Source organism: Myotis davidii, unplaced genomic scaffold (assembly GCF_000327345.1).
Source record: "Myotis davidii unplaced genomic scaffold, ASM32734v1 scaffold148, whole genome shotgun sequence".
NCBI lineage: Eukaryota > Metazoa > Chordata > Mammalia > Chiroptera > Vespertilionidae > Myotis > Myotis davidii.
In genome coordinates this window covers 3,980,519-3,993,649 of record NW_006299479.1, presented here as the reverse complement: position 1 = coordinate 3,993,649, position 13,131 = coordinate 3,980,519, and the positions used below count along the sequence as shown (strand labels likewise).

At 52.1% G+C, this 13,131-nt stretch overlaps 1 protein-coding gene across 2 annotated transcripts in view; it reads left to right on the top strand.

Moving 5' to 3' along the window:
• PKNOX2 (PBX/knotted 1 homeobox 2) overlaps positions 1-13,131 on the top strand; it is a 295,550-nt gene that overhangs the window by 49,387 nt on the left and 233,032 nt on the right. The gene's annotated exons all lie outside the window — the stretch shown is intronic.

Here is a 13,131-nt window from a genome sequence, read left to right as displayed (position 1 = left end):
TTTGAGCGGCTTGAAGCGGGAGCAGCCTCGGACTCGGGCCGGGCGACTGAAGTCAGAGCCACCGCCTGACTCGTCTGGCCTGGGCGAGTGGGCTTTGCAGGCGAATCCGGGGGGACTTCGAAACACGAGTCTGGAAACTGGGATCCCCGGGGCCAGTTTAGGGACCCTGGCCCTGCAAGGAGCGATAATCTGTAGGGTTAGGGGTTGTTGGGAGACCTTGGTGAGGTGGTTGAGGCGTGGGGCCCACTGCGAGGTTGGGAGTTAGAGTCCTGGATCGAGCCCTCCGGGCGTAAGTTCGTAAAAGAGGGGCTGGAAAGCGGAGGGCGATGGGGCAGGGTCGGGAGTGTGCCGCGCAAAGTTTGCGTCTCTTTGGGCTTAGGTGTGCGGGCTTTCCCAGCTCCCGAACCCGAGGAAGAAACGAGGGAACGGGCTTCCCTTTCGGGGTCTTAGAGGAGCCTGCGCGGCAGGGAGACCCGGGCTCGGGGTGGGAGTGCGGCAGGGCTGGGAGTGGTGGTGCATCAGCCCTGAATTAGGGCAGGGGTTCGGGCCAGGCTGGAGTTTGGGTTGTAGGGGCCAGGCTCACTTTAGAAGCGTGAACGGGCCACGGAGTAGCTTAAGGGTGGAATCTACACCCCAGCCAGAGCTGGGGGCTGGAGTTGGGGGCCTGGAGTTACATCTGAGGCTGGAGTCGGAGAAACGGGTGGTTTTTTTTGTTTTGTTTTTAGGATTTAGGCACGGGATCACGAATTTTTATCGGGGTTGAGGCTATTGAAATTTGGGGGTGGTCGTGCGCGCTGGTCTTCATTCTCCGTGGGTGGAAAAGCATTAACGTAGGCGATCAAAGTAGTTGATCCGAACCATGGCAGGCGATCCCCGAATTTCTGCTGCTTCTCCCGGAAAGAGGATCTGGAAGAGAGGAATCGAGGCGCTCAGGACCCAGTCTTAGGAGAAAGATTCCGGGAAGCGGACATATCGATGGGACGTTCTGGGTGAATCGACCGGGCAACCACGCAGGGCTCGAGGTGGATCCTAGGACTGTGGCGGCGCCTCGGGCTCTAGGAGTCTCTCCGGGTCTGCGGGCAGAACACGGCCGGGCGGGTTCAGGTTGCCCGCCCGCAGGGGCCTCGGCCCACCCCGGGGGCGAACAGCGAGGTGCCGCATCGCAACGGGTTGTCCGGGTTGTCCGGGCTGCGCCGAGGGCCGGAAGGACTCAACTCCGGCGCCCTGATTTGAGTCGTGGGCTCTGGACGCGTAGGCGCTGCCTGCGCTTCTCGCGGCCCGGTCCGGAAGCCCACGCGCGGGGCCGCGGCAGCGATGTGATGCCAGGGAAAGGGGGGAGTTCGGGGTCCCCTACCCTCACCCTCTTGTCCCCGGACTTCTCCAGCGTGTTAACTTCTCGGATAGCAAATGCTCTCCAACTGGTGGAAGACAAAAGCTTCGTATTGTAGACAGATTTAGGTGACCCCTCCCCCAAACGGAGAAAACGATGGTGTTCAAACACAAAAAGATAAATTACTCGAAGCCTAACCCCAGGACCTCCCGCTTATTCTGCCATTCTGGCCTTCGCGAGGCCGGGGCCTTGGGGGAAGGGAGGGGTCTCCTGTTTTGGACTCTGGCTCTCTCATTCGAGCTGCACCGGAACCTAGGCTCTGGCCTAGCTCGCGGGAGAGAGAAGTCCCGACTCGGGAGAGAGACTACCCTACCCCTCTGGCCAACTAGGGACGCAGTGTGTAGGGCGGTGCACAGGGGGAGGTTTGAAATGTCCTCCTCGCAATCTTGAGCTCAACCTCGTCCCCGTCCCCTCGTCCCCTCGTCCCCCCCTCTCTGGGGCTGCCAGATTGCTTTTCCGGGGCGCAGCAGACCCCTGACCCTCGAGTGGCCGCGGCCGCCTGGGCGCTGTGAGCGGAGCTGCGCGCTGTTGTTCTGCGGGCTTGGCATTCTTGCACTCTCTCCCGCCGGGAGCCTGCGTGCAGGAGGGAGCCGTGACCCCACGGAGACTCCGGGTCTCCGCCTCTCCTTTGTGAGCTCCGAAGGCATGAAAGGCCGGAGAGAGAAAGAGACGCTGCTCAGAATAAGGGGCAGGGGGTGACTGGAGAGCGATGGGCCGGCCACGGCTCACAGTAAAATGCCTCGTGCAAATTGCACTGAAGTGTACCGGACTCGAGACTGGCTGTTTTATGATCCTTTCTGGGAGTTTACTGCTCTCTGCTTTTAAGTCTATAGATTGCTTTAAGTTAATGAAAGTGCTGCTTTCAAAAGGAGCTTTTATTGTGGGGCCATGATGAGTCCAGTCCCTCCCCTTTACTCTTCCAAAATGGGCCTGTTTAAAAAGAGAGAGACTCCTGGAGTTCCCACAGGGACAGAGCTGGGGCAGGACACCGTGTGACAATGAGGACGAATAAAAATCAATGTCCAAGTAATTCAGAAAGATGAGTTTCCTTCTTTTCCAGTCCAGTGTCCTCTATACATTCCTATCTTGCCTTTTGGACTTTCACTGAGTCTGACTTCAAATGTTGCTTGGTCCCTCCCCCATAAACCCCTTCTCAACATTGCTTTATATAGACCTGACCCAATTCAATTAAACTCAAACTGGATTTCAGGACTTCAACTGGCTGCCAAATCAAACGGCAACTAAAATATTGGGGACTGGGGGAGGGGCTCTGTCTTGCCTTTAGTAAGAAAGATGCGCTAAAATGTCAGGGCGAACGTCTGGAAACCTTCAGAAGAAACGTGCAAAACTATTTTTTCAGCACTTTTCCCTTTTCCAATCTGTTTGGCACAAAAGGTGAGATGACAAGGTTTTTGACTAGGTCCTAACACAGAAACTGCAGCGGGGCTGGGCTGTGGCTTTGACCGCATGTCATAACCATTTAAACTGTGGTTAGTTGTTCAAAGCTTCTCCAAGCTGGGTTTCATTAACTCTACACCAGTTGCCTGGAAGTTCAGTAGCAATAAATTGTATAAACACATTTGAAGTAAGTTAGTGATGAAATAAGGAGAATTACTGTCTTGTGAGTGGAGAATCCTGAATTCATGGAGTTCTAGCTTAACTGGAAACATACCTCCTCTCCCTTGGCCTTGATGTTTATGGGTGTACCAGAGTGTGTGTTAAATTTCTTTCTGCCATGTCCATCTTCAACGTGGGGCTGTAACTCATTAAAGACCAAGGCATGCCTAGAAAGCAAAAAGGCCGAGTTTTAAAGTGGCTTCTATTAGCCTGGTTCAGAAACCAAACCAAACCCATCAACCTGACTTCCTTATTCTGGGTGAATGCAACACGCACCATGAACAGCAGCAGAGCAGGCCAAATTAGATTTTTAAATGTTAGCAGCTTAATAATACTGTGTTGTTAGCAATTGAATTTGTTTTTATTAAAGAAACAACCTATAAAATTTATAGGCTTCCAACATGTTGCAAGATTTCCATGCTATTTATTTAGCACCCCCCTCCTCCATTCTATCTCCAATTTCAGACTTTTGTTCCCGATTTATTTAATGTGGAGCACATTTTCTAAATTAGTTTGAGGAAGGTGAGAAATGCTGTTCTAAGTTTTCCTTTGCCTATACTGTGTGGCACGAGGCCTGCGATGCTGAGATATATATAAACGTGTGATGCAATTGCTAGAGGTGACGGCATGGGAACCAGAGTGTCTGATCAAACAAAATGCAGATCAGAGTATGGAGAGGGAGAAAATGAATCATCGTGAGCCACCGTTAGCCTTGATTATAGCCAGCACACCACACTTTGCATAAAACACTTCACATGAGATTCATGACTTATTGAAGATTGAATTCTGTGGAGAAGCAGAATTTAGAGGGAGGAGCCGCACTGGCTGGGTTCTGGCCAGGCTGCTTGCCCAGCTTGTTGCAATGGGGATCTGCTAATTTAATTAGATCTAATACCTGGTGGGAATGGAGGAAGGAGATAATCAAGGTTGGCAGGTCAGCATGCTGAGCTAGTGTTTAGGCTGAAATTTGGGGGCCGAGCAGCTTTATCCCCTGTTACTGTCTGGCTGCAGGACTCCAGCGGGTCATTTAACTTCGGGATCTTGGTTTCTCCATCTGTAAAACGAGTGTATCACACACACTGCTCCCGAGGCTCCTGAGTGAATCCTGCAGGGATCGTACTGGGCGCTCTCAAATAACAAAGGGAATGAGAGGGAAGGCTTCTGAGCAGCAGTCACAATCCTCAGTGTTGTTTTCTTTCCCTGTTTGGCTCCACAGCCTTCCCCCATAACTCTCAGGAGTTGCAAGACTTGGGTGAAAGGGTTGACCTCCTGCCTTTCCTTACATCCTAGAATTTGGACACCCTGCTGTGATTCCAAAAACCACCTGCACTTCATCAGGAGGGACAATTAAGTTGCTGCATTGGGGGAACTGGAATGCTTGTTCCCCATGGTGCTACCTGGAATGGCTTTCATGCATCAGATGAACACAGAATCTGACCTATCAGAAATCCAGCCCCTTCTCTATGTCACGGGGAAGAGGAGGCCTGAGCACCAACTGGTGTGTGACATCTGGTCAGGCTAGGGGGGATGGGCGCTGGTCCAGAGCTAGCCGCTGCCTGACCCTTGCTTAGCAGTCTTCACGCTGGCAGATCAAAGCAGATCCTGGGCCAGAAAGCCCACGAAGTTTACAGCGGGCCCTTCTACAAAAGTGCATGTCCTTGGACACTCTGCACTCCGGTGCCTGGTTTTTCAGAGCCAGCCTTGATTCTGGAGACGCGGCTCCAGTGGAAGGCTTGCCTTTAATTCTCTGTCTGTGGGGACTTCTTGGGATAATTTTTTGTCTCCACACAGCCTCCTCCTACAGTCACGGGCAACATCTTAGTCTCCATTCTGATTGGAGGTGAGAGCCCGGTTGAGGGTAGAAGGAACCACCAGTTTGTTAAGAGAAACCATGAGAGTGGGAAGGCCCAGTCCTTCTACCAGATCCTGCAGGAGTAAGGGAGAACCAAGCCCCAGACCCTTGAACAGAACTTGCTGCGTGAACTCGCTGCAAAACGCCGTGTCTTCAGGGGGATCTGCTATTTGGCTTGGAAGCCTCACCGCAGGCTCTGCCTGCCTGGGTTTCTAATTACACGAAGGACGTTTCTGCTAAGACCTATCTCACTAAAAACACATCCCCGTGTGTAATAAGAAACCCTAAACCAGGCAGGATATTTTAAAACTGAAGCAATGAAGATTAGATTAAGTCTCCACCAAACAGCTTCGTTCTCATATTATTTTTGGCTGGAATGTGGAAAAAAGCAGCTGGCCCTGGGGCCCCGAGCAGACTGCGAGGGTTCCGATGGAGCTGGGCTGGGTGGCGTAATTGTTAGTTTCTCTGCTTAATAGGAATGTGGCCAACTTCAGTGCCGCTCAGTCAAGGCAGTGGGGGTCTGAGGGGGCCCCGGGGTTGGGGAGGGGCCAAGTGTGGCCCAGGTCACAGGGCACTGAGGACACTTATAAACTTCTCACCCTGTTCAGATCTAGTCTTAAAGGTTCAGCTTATGCTTCCACTCCCAAACCCATCCTGTGCCTAGTAAACCCATCCATGTTTCAGGAGGCCTTTGGAGGAACTTTAATATTGGGTACCTTTCTAGGTGGAGAGGAGGGACACATAGTTGTCCAAGATTCCTGGAAGTGGAGCCCAGGAACCTGGCATCGCAAGCTTGTCCTGTCCTGCTGGGGACAGACAGCGTGGTGTTCCTTCAGCCAGGATTCAGTGTCTCCTGTGTGCCTGGCACAGTGCTAGGCATCGAGGACACAACTGCAACAACAAATGGAACCGGCACAGGTAACCATCCAGTCCCTGTCCTCAAAGAGCTTGCCTGCTGTGGAGACAGAGTATGGGCTTAGCATCAGATACAACTGCCCTGAGAGCCTGGCTCTGCTAGTTACTAATCAGATGACTTTAGACAAGTTGCTTAACATCTTTGATCCAACTCCCTCCTCCCCCTTGTAAAGTGGGAACTAAAAGTATAAAGCTCAAAGGATTGTGAGGTGAGCATTTGTAAAGTCCCCAGCACAGTGTCTGGCACATAGGAGAGACTCGATCACTGTTGGAGAACCCCCTCCCTGTTATGTTGGACTGAACATCCAGCGGCTGGACTACCCCGCTTACCACTCCCCTTCCATTGTGCTTTCCTGGGACATGGCCTGGCCCTCTTGCAGGCCACTGGCACCATCAGCAAGTGTGGAACAAACAGCTGGTGACGTGGAGGTCTGGTGCTGCTCAATGCGTGCAGACCCCGGCTGGGCTATGGTAGAAATAGGCCTGTCCTCAGTTGTTTGGGGGTGGACAAACACATAAGAGATGACATGCAGACACACTGAGGTGACATGAAAAAAGGCACAGGTTGCCATTAACCAGAGGAGGGACAGGTGGGATGGGATGCTACTGAGTGACCAGCGTGTAGGTAATCAGGGAGACTTTCAGGGGCGATGAACTTTCAGCAGTGCTCACAGGGATGGCTGAGGCAGCCTGAACCAGAGTGAAGACTAGCCCCCTCTGAGCATGCCAGGGGGCAGCTGGGCCACACCTGCCTCAGGAGTGCCACCTGGGCCTCCCTGTTGGGGACTGGCCTCTGTCACACACTGAGGGGTCCCTGGGGGGATTTTATGCTTGCTTCTCAGTGGGTAGAACCTAGGCTAATGACAGCGCATGAAGCAAACGGATCCACCCCTGACTACGGCACACTATCCCTGCTTTTCCTCAGCCAAAAGAGCAGATAGGCCCACACCCAGCCCTCTCAGGGACCATGAAGCTGACCAGTGTCACGGTGGTTGGTTGGGATGGTGGAGAGTACAGGGATTTGGACTGGGCATCAGAGGATGGTGGACTGGGCTGTGACTGATCTCTGGATGTCAGTTTCCTCACCTGTCCAATGAGGAGCTTGACTTTGCTCTCAGGAGCCCCTTTGGCTTCTGTGTTTCCTCCTAATTATACTGCTTTATTTCTGGGCAATCATTGACCCCTCCTTCCTGCAGCAGCACTCCCAGACAGGCATCTTGAACACACACAGCTACAGAGGCACCATGCGAAGGCGTGGCCCCTGGGTCGCCCTTGTGTGTAGGGCAGTGATGGCAAGCAAACCTTTTGAGCTCCGCGTGTCAGCATTTTGAAAAACACTAGCTTAACTCTGGTGCTGGGTCACATATAGACATTTTTTGATATTTGCAACCATAGTAAAACAAAGATTTATCTTTCTGATATTTATTTTATATATTTAAGTGCCATTTAACAAAGAAAAATCAACCAAAAAAATGAGTTCGCATGTCACCTTTGACATGCGTGTCATCGGTTCGCTATCACTGGTGTAGGGTCTCAAGACAGTAGAGCGGGTTGGTTTTGACTTGACTTCCTGGAGTGAATGGATGTGTCCTAGCAATAGGGGTGGCTCCATGGCTGTCGGGGTCCAGCCCCAGTGGTCCAGGGGTTCCCAAAGGTGTGGATGGAGTACACAGAAACAGCGTTCATAGCTCTCTAGCTCTCTTTAGCCTCAGTGGATCTTCCTGTGCCTGGCTGAGGCCACAGAGAAAGATCCTGAGGGAAGCTGAGCCTTTATTTTATAGTCAGAGGTAAACAAGGTAGTGGTTACCAAAGTTACACTGTTCTTGTGAGTTTCACTTGTTTATACTGTTCTTGGGAGTTTCACTTGTTTTTTCTTGTTCTTGCTGCACTTCCCTCAGCCCATTAGCTTCCCAGGTAAGATCTAGGGAGCGTCATAAGGTCAAGCCCAATTATGCCTAAGAGGACTGTGCCCTCTAAGCTGGGACTTGTTTGTGACTTTGCCAACAGGTCAGTCCAAGGCCTAATCCTATAGCTGCTCCCCACACATGGCGGCAGCATTTTTAGTTTTAAGATTCACTGGCCTCTTCTTACAAAGCGGTGTTGGCTTCCTTTGTTAGATGGTGTGGTGTTGGGAGAAAACACAGGCTAGGGCAGAGGTGGGCAAACTTTTTGACTCGAGGGCCACAATGGGTTCTTAAACTGGACCGGAGGGCTGGAATGAAAGCATGGATGGAGTGTTTGTGTGAACTAATGTAAATTCAAAGTAAACATCATTACATAAAAGGGTACGGTCTTTTTTTTTTTTTTTTTTAGTTTTATTCATTTCAAATGGGCTGGATCCGGCCCGCGGGCCGTAGTTTGCCCACAGCTGGGCTAGGGTGTCAGATTCTCCATCCTGACCCTGGTCCTACTACTGCTAAGCTGTGTGTCCTTCAGCACATCATTTAACTTCTCTGAGCTTCAGTTTTCTTCGCTATATAGTCAGGATGATAATGACATAGAGCCCATAGGAGTACTGAAGAAACTATCTGAAAGTGCGTGGCATGTGGTAAGCTCATGGTGGATGTTAGTTTTCTTCCCTAATAAAGCACATTCTCATGCGCTCTCTCGTCTGATCTTGTCAACTTTGTGAAGCAGGTGGAATGGACATTGTCATATCATTTTACAAATGAGAGGAGCGAGAGTGGTGGGTCTCGGAAGGGGATGCGAAGTGTCTGCCTGTTCACGGGGAAGCGTGTTAATTAAAGTAGCCCAGGTCTACCTGTCACAACTGTGGGCTTTTCTTTAGCCTTTGGAGACAAAGGAAGTGCCTTGCTGAGCTCTGAGAGCTGCTGTGCCCTGAGCCCCACTATTCGTCTCCCCAGAATCTCTTTAAAGGAACCAGATGAACACATCTTCCCATCACCCATATCTTTGTCTGGCAGACTCTGCGGAGAGTTTTCAGCTGTTATGGAAACGAAAACCTAGAGGATCTATTTTTTTACTTCCACAAAGCCTTCAGTTACAGGCGGGGTGGGCTGGCCAGTGCAGAGGTGGCGTGGAGGCAGACTTGGGCAGGAAGGTGGGTAATGGCAGTGGCTGATGGAGACAGAGCTGCAGTGCAGGCCGAGTGGTCAGGAGCCTGGGGTAAGGAGAAGGTCCCCAGGGGTTGGCACCCATCATCCTCTTGCTTACAGTCCTGGCAGACAGCCCCACCCTAGAGCTTCCTTTAACTGTCCTCCCTCAGGCAGTTCATTGTCATTGTGCTGCTCTAGCCCAAGGCCTGTGCTGAGCTGTGGAGTCCAGAGTTGCTTTTGCCCTTCTGGGGAGGCAGTGCCCCCTGTGGATTGTGGGTTCTAGTTCCAGGTCAGAAGCAAGAAGGCCCAGAGATTTAGGGGGTGTGCCCAGGGCCCACGGGCATAGGTGCTTGATCGCATTCCTGAGCCCTCCCTGGTAATGCATCTCCCCGCCCACAGCGTGGCCTGAGCCCCCTCTTCATGAATGCCCAGTCGTGAGCTGTGCGGGGCTAGAGCCTTGTCTTCTGGGAACTACGCTATCTCATCAGGAGCCCAAACAGATAACGTCCAAGGGAAAAGCTGCGTGAGTCGGACACTCTTGTAACGTCTTTGGGTTGTAGCATCGTCACTTATAGAGCAGGAGGTTAGACGGGATTGTCCTCAAGGCCCTCCAGGTCTACTAGGCTGTGAGTACATGCTCAAGTGTGTGGTCCAGGCCCCCGAGCACCCCAAATCTGGAGACGGTGGGGGACACTTAGCCCAGTGGACCAGGGCCTGCCTCACTCTGATTAGGTGAGAGGGGCCCTTCTGAGTCCTTCAGGCCTGAGGACACGGGGACAGAAATCGAGTAGGAGAGCCCAGTAGCATGGAGGTTCAGTGCCACTGCTCTCCTGTGGCCTGTGCAGAAGTGGTGGTCTTGCCCTACTGCCTCGATGGGAGCTCCTTGCTCATGGGGCCTCTCTCAGCTCTGGGAGGGCTAGGCTCACCCAGGACAGCAGTCCCTGGGGCATTCCTCACTGGTGTGATCTGGAGGAAAGGCCAGGAGCTCCATGGATTCCCTCTTCCCTCCACATTCCCTGGAGGCCATTCCCAGGGACAGTGATTTGCTCCTTGCGTGGGCATAGCTCTCCTCAGGGGCACCCGCATCCTTCGGAGCCGCTGAGTGGCCATGAGATGCTGAGACTGCTACCTGCCACTGACTTCCACATTGCCAGGAAAGCCCCTTTCCAAGCTGGACATCTGGTCTCCTGAATACTTCTCAGTTTGGGCATGGATCCGGCAGGCAGGGGTGGAAGGAGAACTTCAGTTCTCTGGGGAGTGCCCTTAGCTGGGAAGTGTGGCAAGGGAGAGGGGAACCACCTGGCATTCCTTTTGCACATTGCCACAGGCTCGCTCATAGATCGAAGGGAGAAGGATTTGCTGAGCTGTGTGGTGTTTGAGCAAGGCCACAGATTGGAGGTTCCTTCGCTGTGTGCTGGGACCTGTGCAGAACAAGCCAAAGGCTTGAGTTTGAGACTTGACTCAGCCGTATGCTCACTGGATGACCTTAATAGCTGGCCCCACTTCCCTCATCAGTAAATGATGGTAATAGTGCCATTGGGGCTGTGGGAGTTAATGTATGTGGATGTGTCATGCGCATTATACACACACAAATGAAGCGCCTTCACCGTGTCTGGCATGTAATGTGTGGGGAGAAAATTGGTTGGCACAGACTCTATGATTCTTATTAAAGTGGAGCACACACGCAGACATACACCCCTCATACTCACGGAGTGATGAATAAAAATCTGACCTGCGTGACTGCCCCACGGCCGGGGTAGGAACCACACCCTCTGGGTTTCTCCACATTCTGGCAGAGTCCACAAACCTGAATTGTGTGCCTACCATGTGCCAATGGTTGTTCTCACTTACGTTTTTCATCTAATCCAGTACGGGGGCCACCTGGGGTCTGGTGTGTGTGGCGGCCAGGTCCCAACTGCCTGAGCCAGGCCTTGGGTTCTTCCCCACTGGTAATGTTTATTCAGTTGATTTTTATTGAGCATCTTCTATGTGTCAGACCCTGAGGAGTACTGGGATACGACTGTGCGCTGGACAGCCGGGCTTCCTGCCAGTTCACGGATTGTGGGGGAGGCAGGATTCAAGTTCATAAGTAATTAGTGAAACCATGACAGGGCCATGGAGGAGTCCAGAAAGCCAGGGGAGCATGACGGGGGAGTGTCACCTCCTCAGCTGTCTGGGAGAGCACCCTGGAGTTTGGGTCCTTAGAGGAGGTCCCTCCCAGTGAGAGAGTTGACCACTCTCTCCAACCGGGGGCTCCATTTCCATCCCAGACAAGTACAGAACAGGCAAGAAGAAGACAGTGCAAGCCAGAAAAATCCTGCCGGGGTTTCTGCTCTCACCTGTTTCTCGTCCAGGGTGCCTCACAGATCATAGCTGACGCTGTCCCCACACACACCCTGCTCCCCCGTCACCATCATACTCCTTGAGGGCATAGCTTCCAGGAGGGGCCTTTAGAAAGGGCAGACACCCCTTCTCCATTCTTCCTGCAGCCCCCCGCTAAGGCCCTGATCATATCTGGGAGTACTTGGTGACCTTCACATCTTACCTGAGTCTGATTTCTGGATTCAGCAGCATGAACTAGGGAGGAAAGGCTCACTCTTCTTTCTCAGTACCAGCCATGCCATTCTTCAGAAACACTGGGGGCAGTTTGTGCTTATTTTGCAGTTTGGTGCTTTGGAGGGGGCAGTGTGGAGAGGCGGGAGGGAGTGGCCAGAGAGTTTGACGGACTTAAATCACTGAGGCTGTTAATCCAAAGTTACATGGGTATGAAAAGAAAGGGAATGGCCGCAATGCAGAACGGGTCCTTGCTGAGGTTCAGGCACCGCGGGGCTGGCAAAGGGGTATGGACCTGGATGGGACAGGTAGGGGTGAAAGTGCAGCCTCAGCTGCCTGCGGATGTGCAATTTCTCAACCTCTTTGAGCCTGAGTCTCTTCCTTTTTGTGAACTGGAACTAGCAATGGCTCTTGCAAGGGGGTTCAATGAGATCACACAGCACAGAGCCTGGCCTAGTCTCTGGCCTCTGGAAGGTACTCATATATGTGAGTCCCTATTCTGTCATTTCCTTCTCGCTCCTCACAGTGCTGGACGGAGACCAAAGTCCCCCTTCAGGAGGCGGGAAGACCCCGAGCCTCTCTGGGGGCCCAGCTGGAATGGCTGTCTGAGACCACTGCAGGCTGGGGACAGTGTCAGAGTCAGGCCGTGTCCGGGACAGTGGGGAGGCAGTGCTGGGGGTCTCCTGGAAGAGCCAGCCAGCACAGGCGACCTCAAGGAGGGATGGGAGGAGGCGTCTCTGAAACAGGGAGCTGGGGAGAAGAGGAGGTTAGGAGGAAGGGAGAAAGGATGGAAGTGGGGAGGGATGAAGGAAGGAGGGAGGGAAGAAATGAACATCTGTGAAGTGTCTACTATGTGTTTGACATTGAGCTAGTACTTTAGCACCCATTATTTGATTTTATACATTTAAAAGCATAGCATCTTAGAGTCGTGAAATCTCAGAACTAGATAGGACATGTATTACACCTCTGTAATATATAAATTGAAGCTCAGAGAGGAGCAGAAACTTGCTTAAGGTCATGCAGGAAATCAGTGCCGAGCTGGACTGGAAACCGCCTGGCTGAACCGTTGGGGCAGAGCGGAAAGAGCGTTGATCTGGAATCAGAAAGACTTAAGTCTGACCACAGATACATTTATAGGAACTTTCTTTCTGAGCCTGTTCTCTTCGCTGTAAGATGAAATAGTCATTCTCAGTTCTAGTGGCGGCCATGACAATGAAATGAGATAATTTGTGTAAAGGGCCTGGTGTGGCATCAGGAGCTCTGTGGGCTCAGGTCCTTTCCCCTTCCAGCCCTGCCCCCGCTTAGCTCATGGCTCTTGTCACACCCCACGCACAGAGCCCGCCAAAGAGCCCTGAGCTGGCCCACCTTGTGCCCCCAGAAGGCCTGGGGCACGAATTTATTCTTCCACTCAGTTGGCCTTCAAGTCTTAATCGGTAGCTCGAGTGTATGCCAGGCCTTGTCCTGTTCCTGGGATAGGAATAGAAAGGTGAGCAAAAACAGATGTAACCTCTATCCTGAAAGATTTCACAGTTGGATGGAGCAGAGAGGCATTATTTTTTTAAAAGTCATACAAAGATATATGAGCATGCAGAGTGTTGACGGGAAGCACCTAAAGCTATGAGAGTATTAGCAGGAAGATTTTATTTTGAGAAAGCAGGGAAGTCTCTGAGAAAGTGATATTTGCACTGAGACCTACAGGGAGAGGAGGACATAAGCGAGGAGAGCCAGAAGAGAAGGGTATTCCAGAG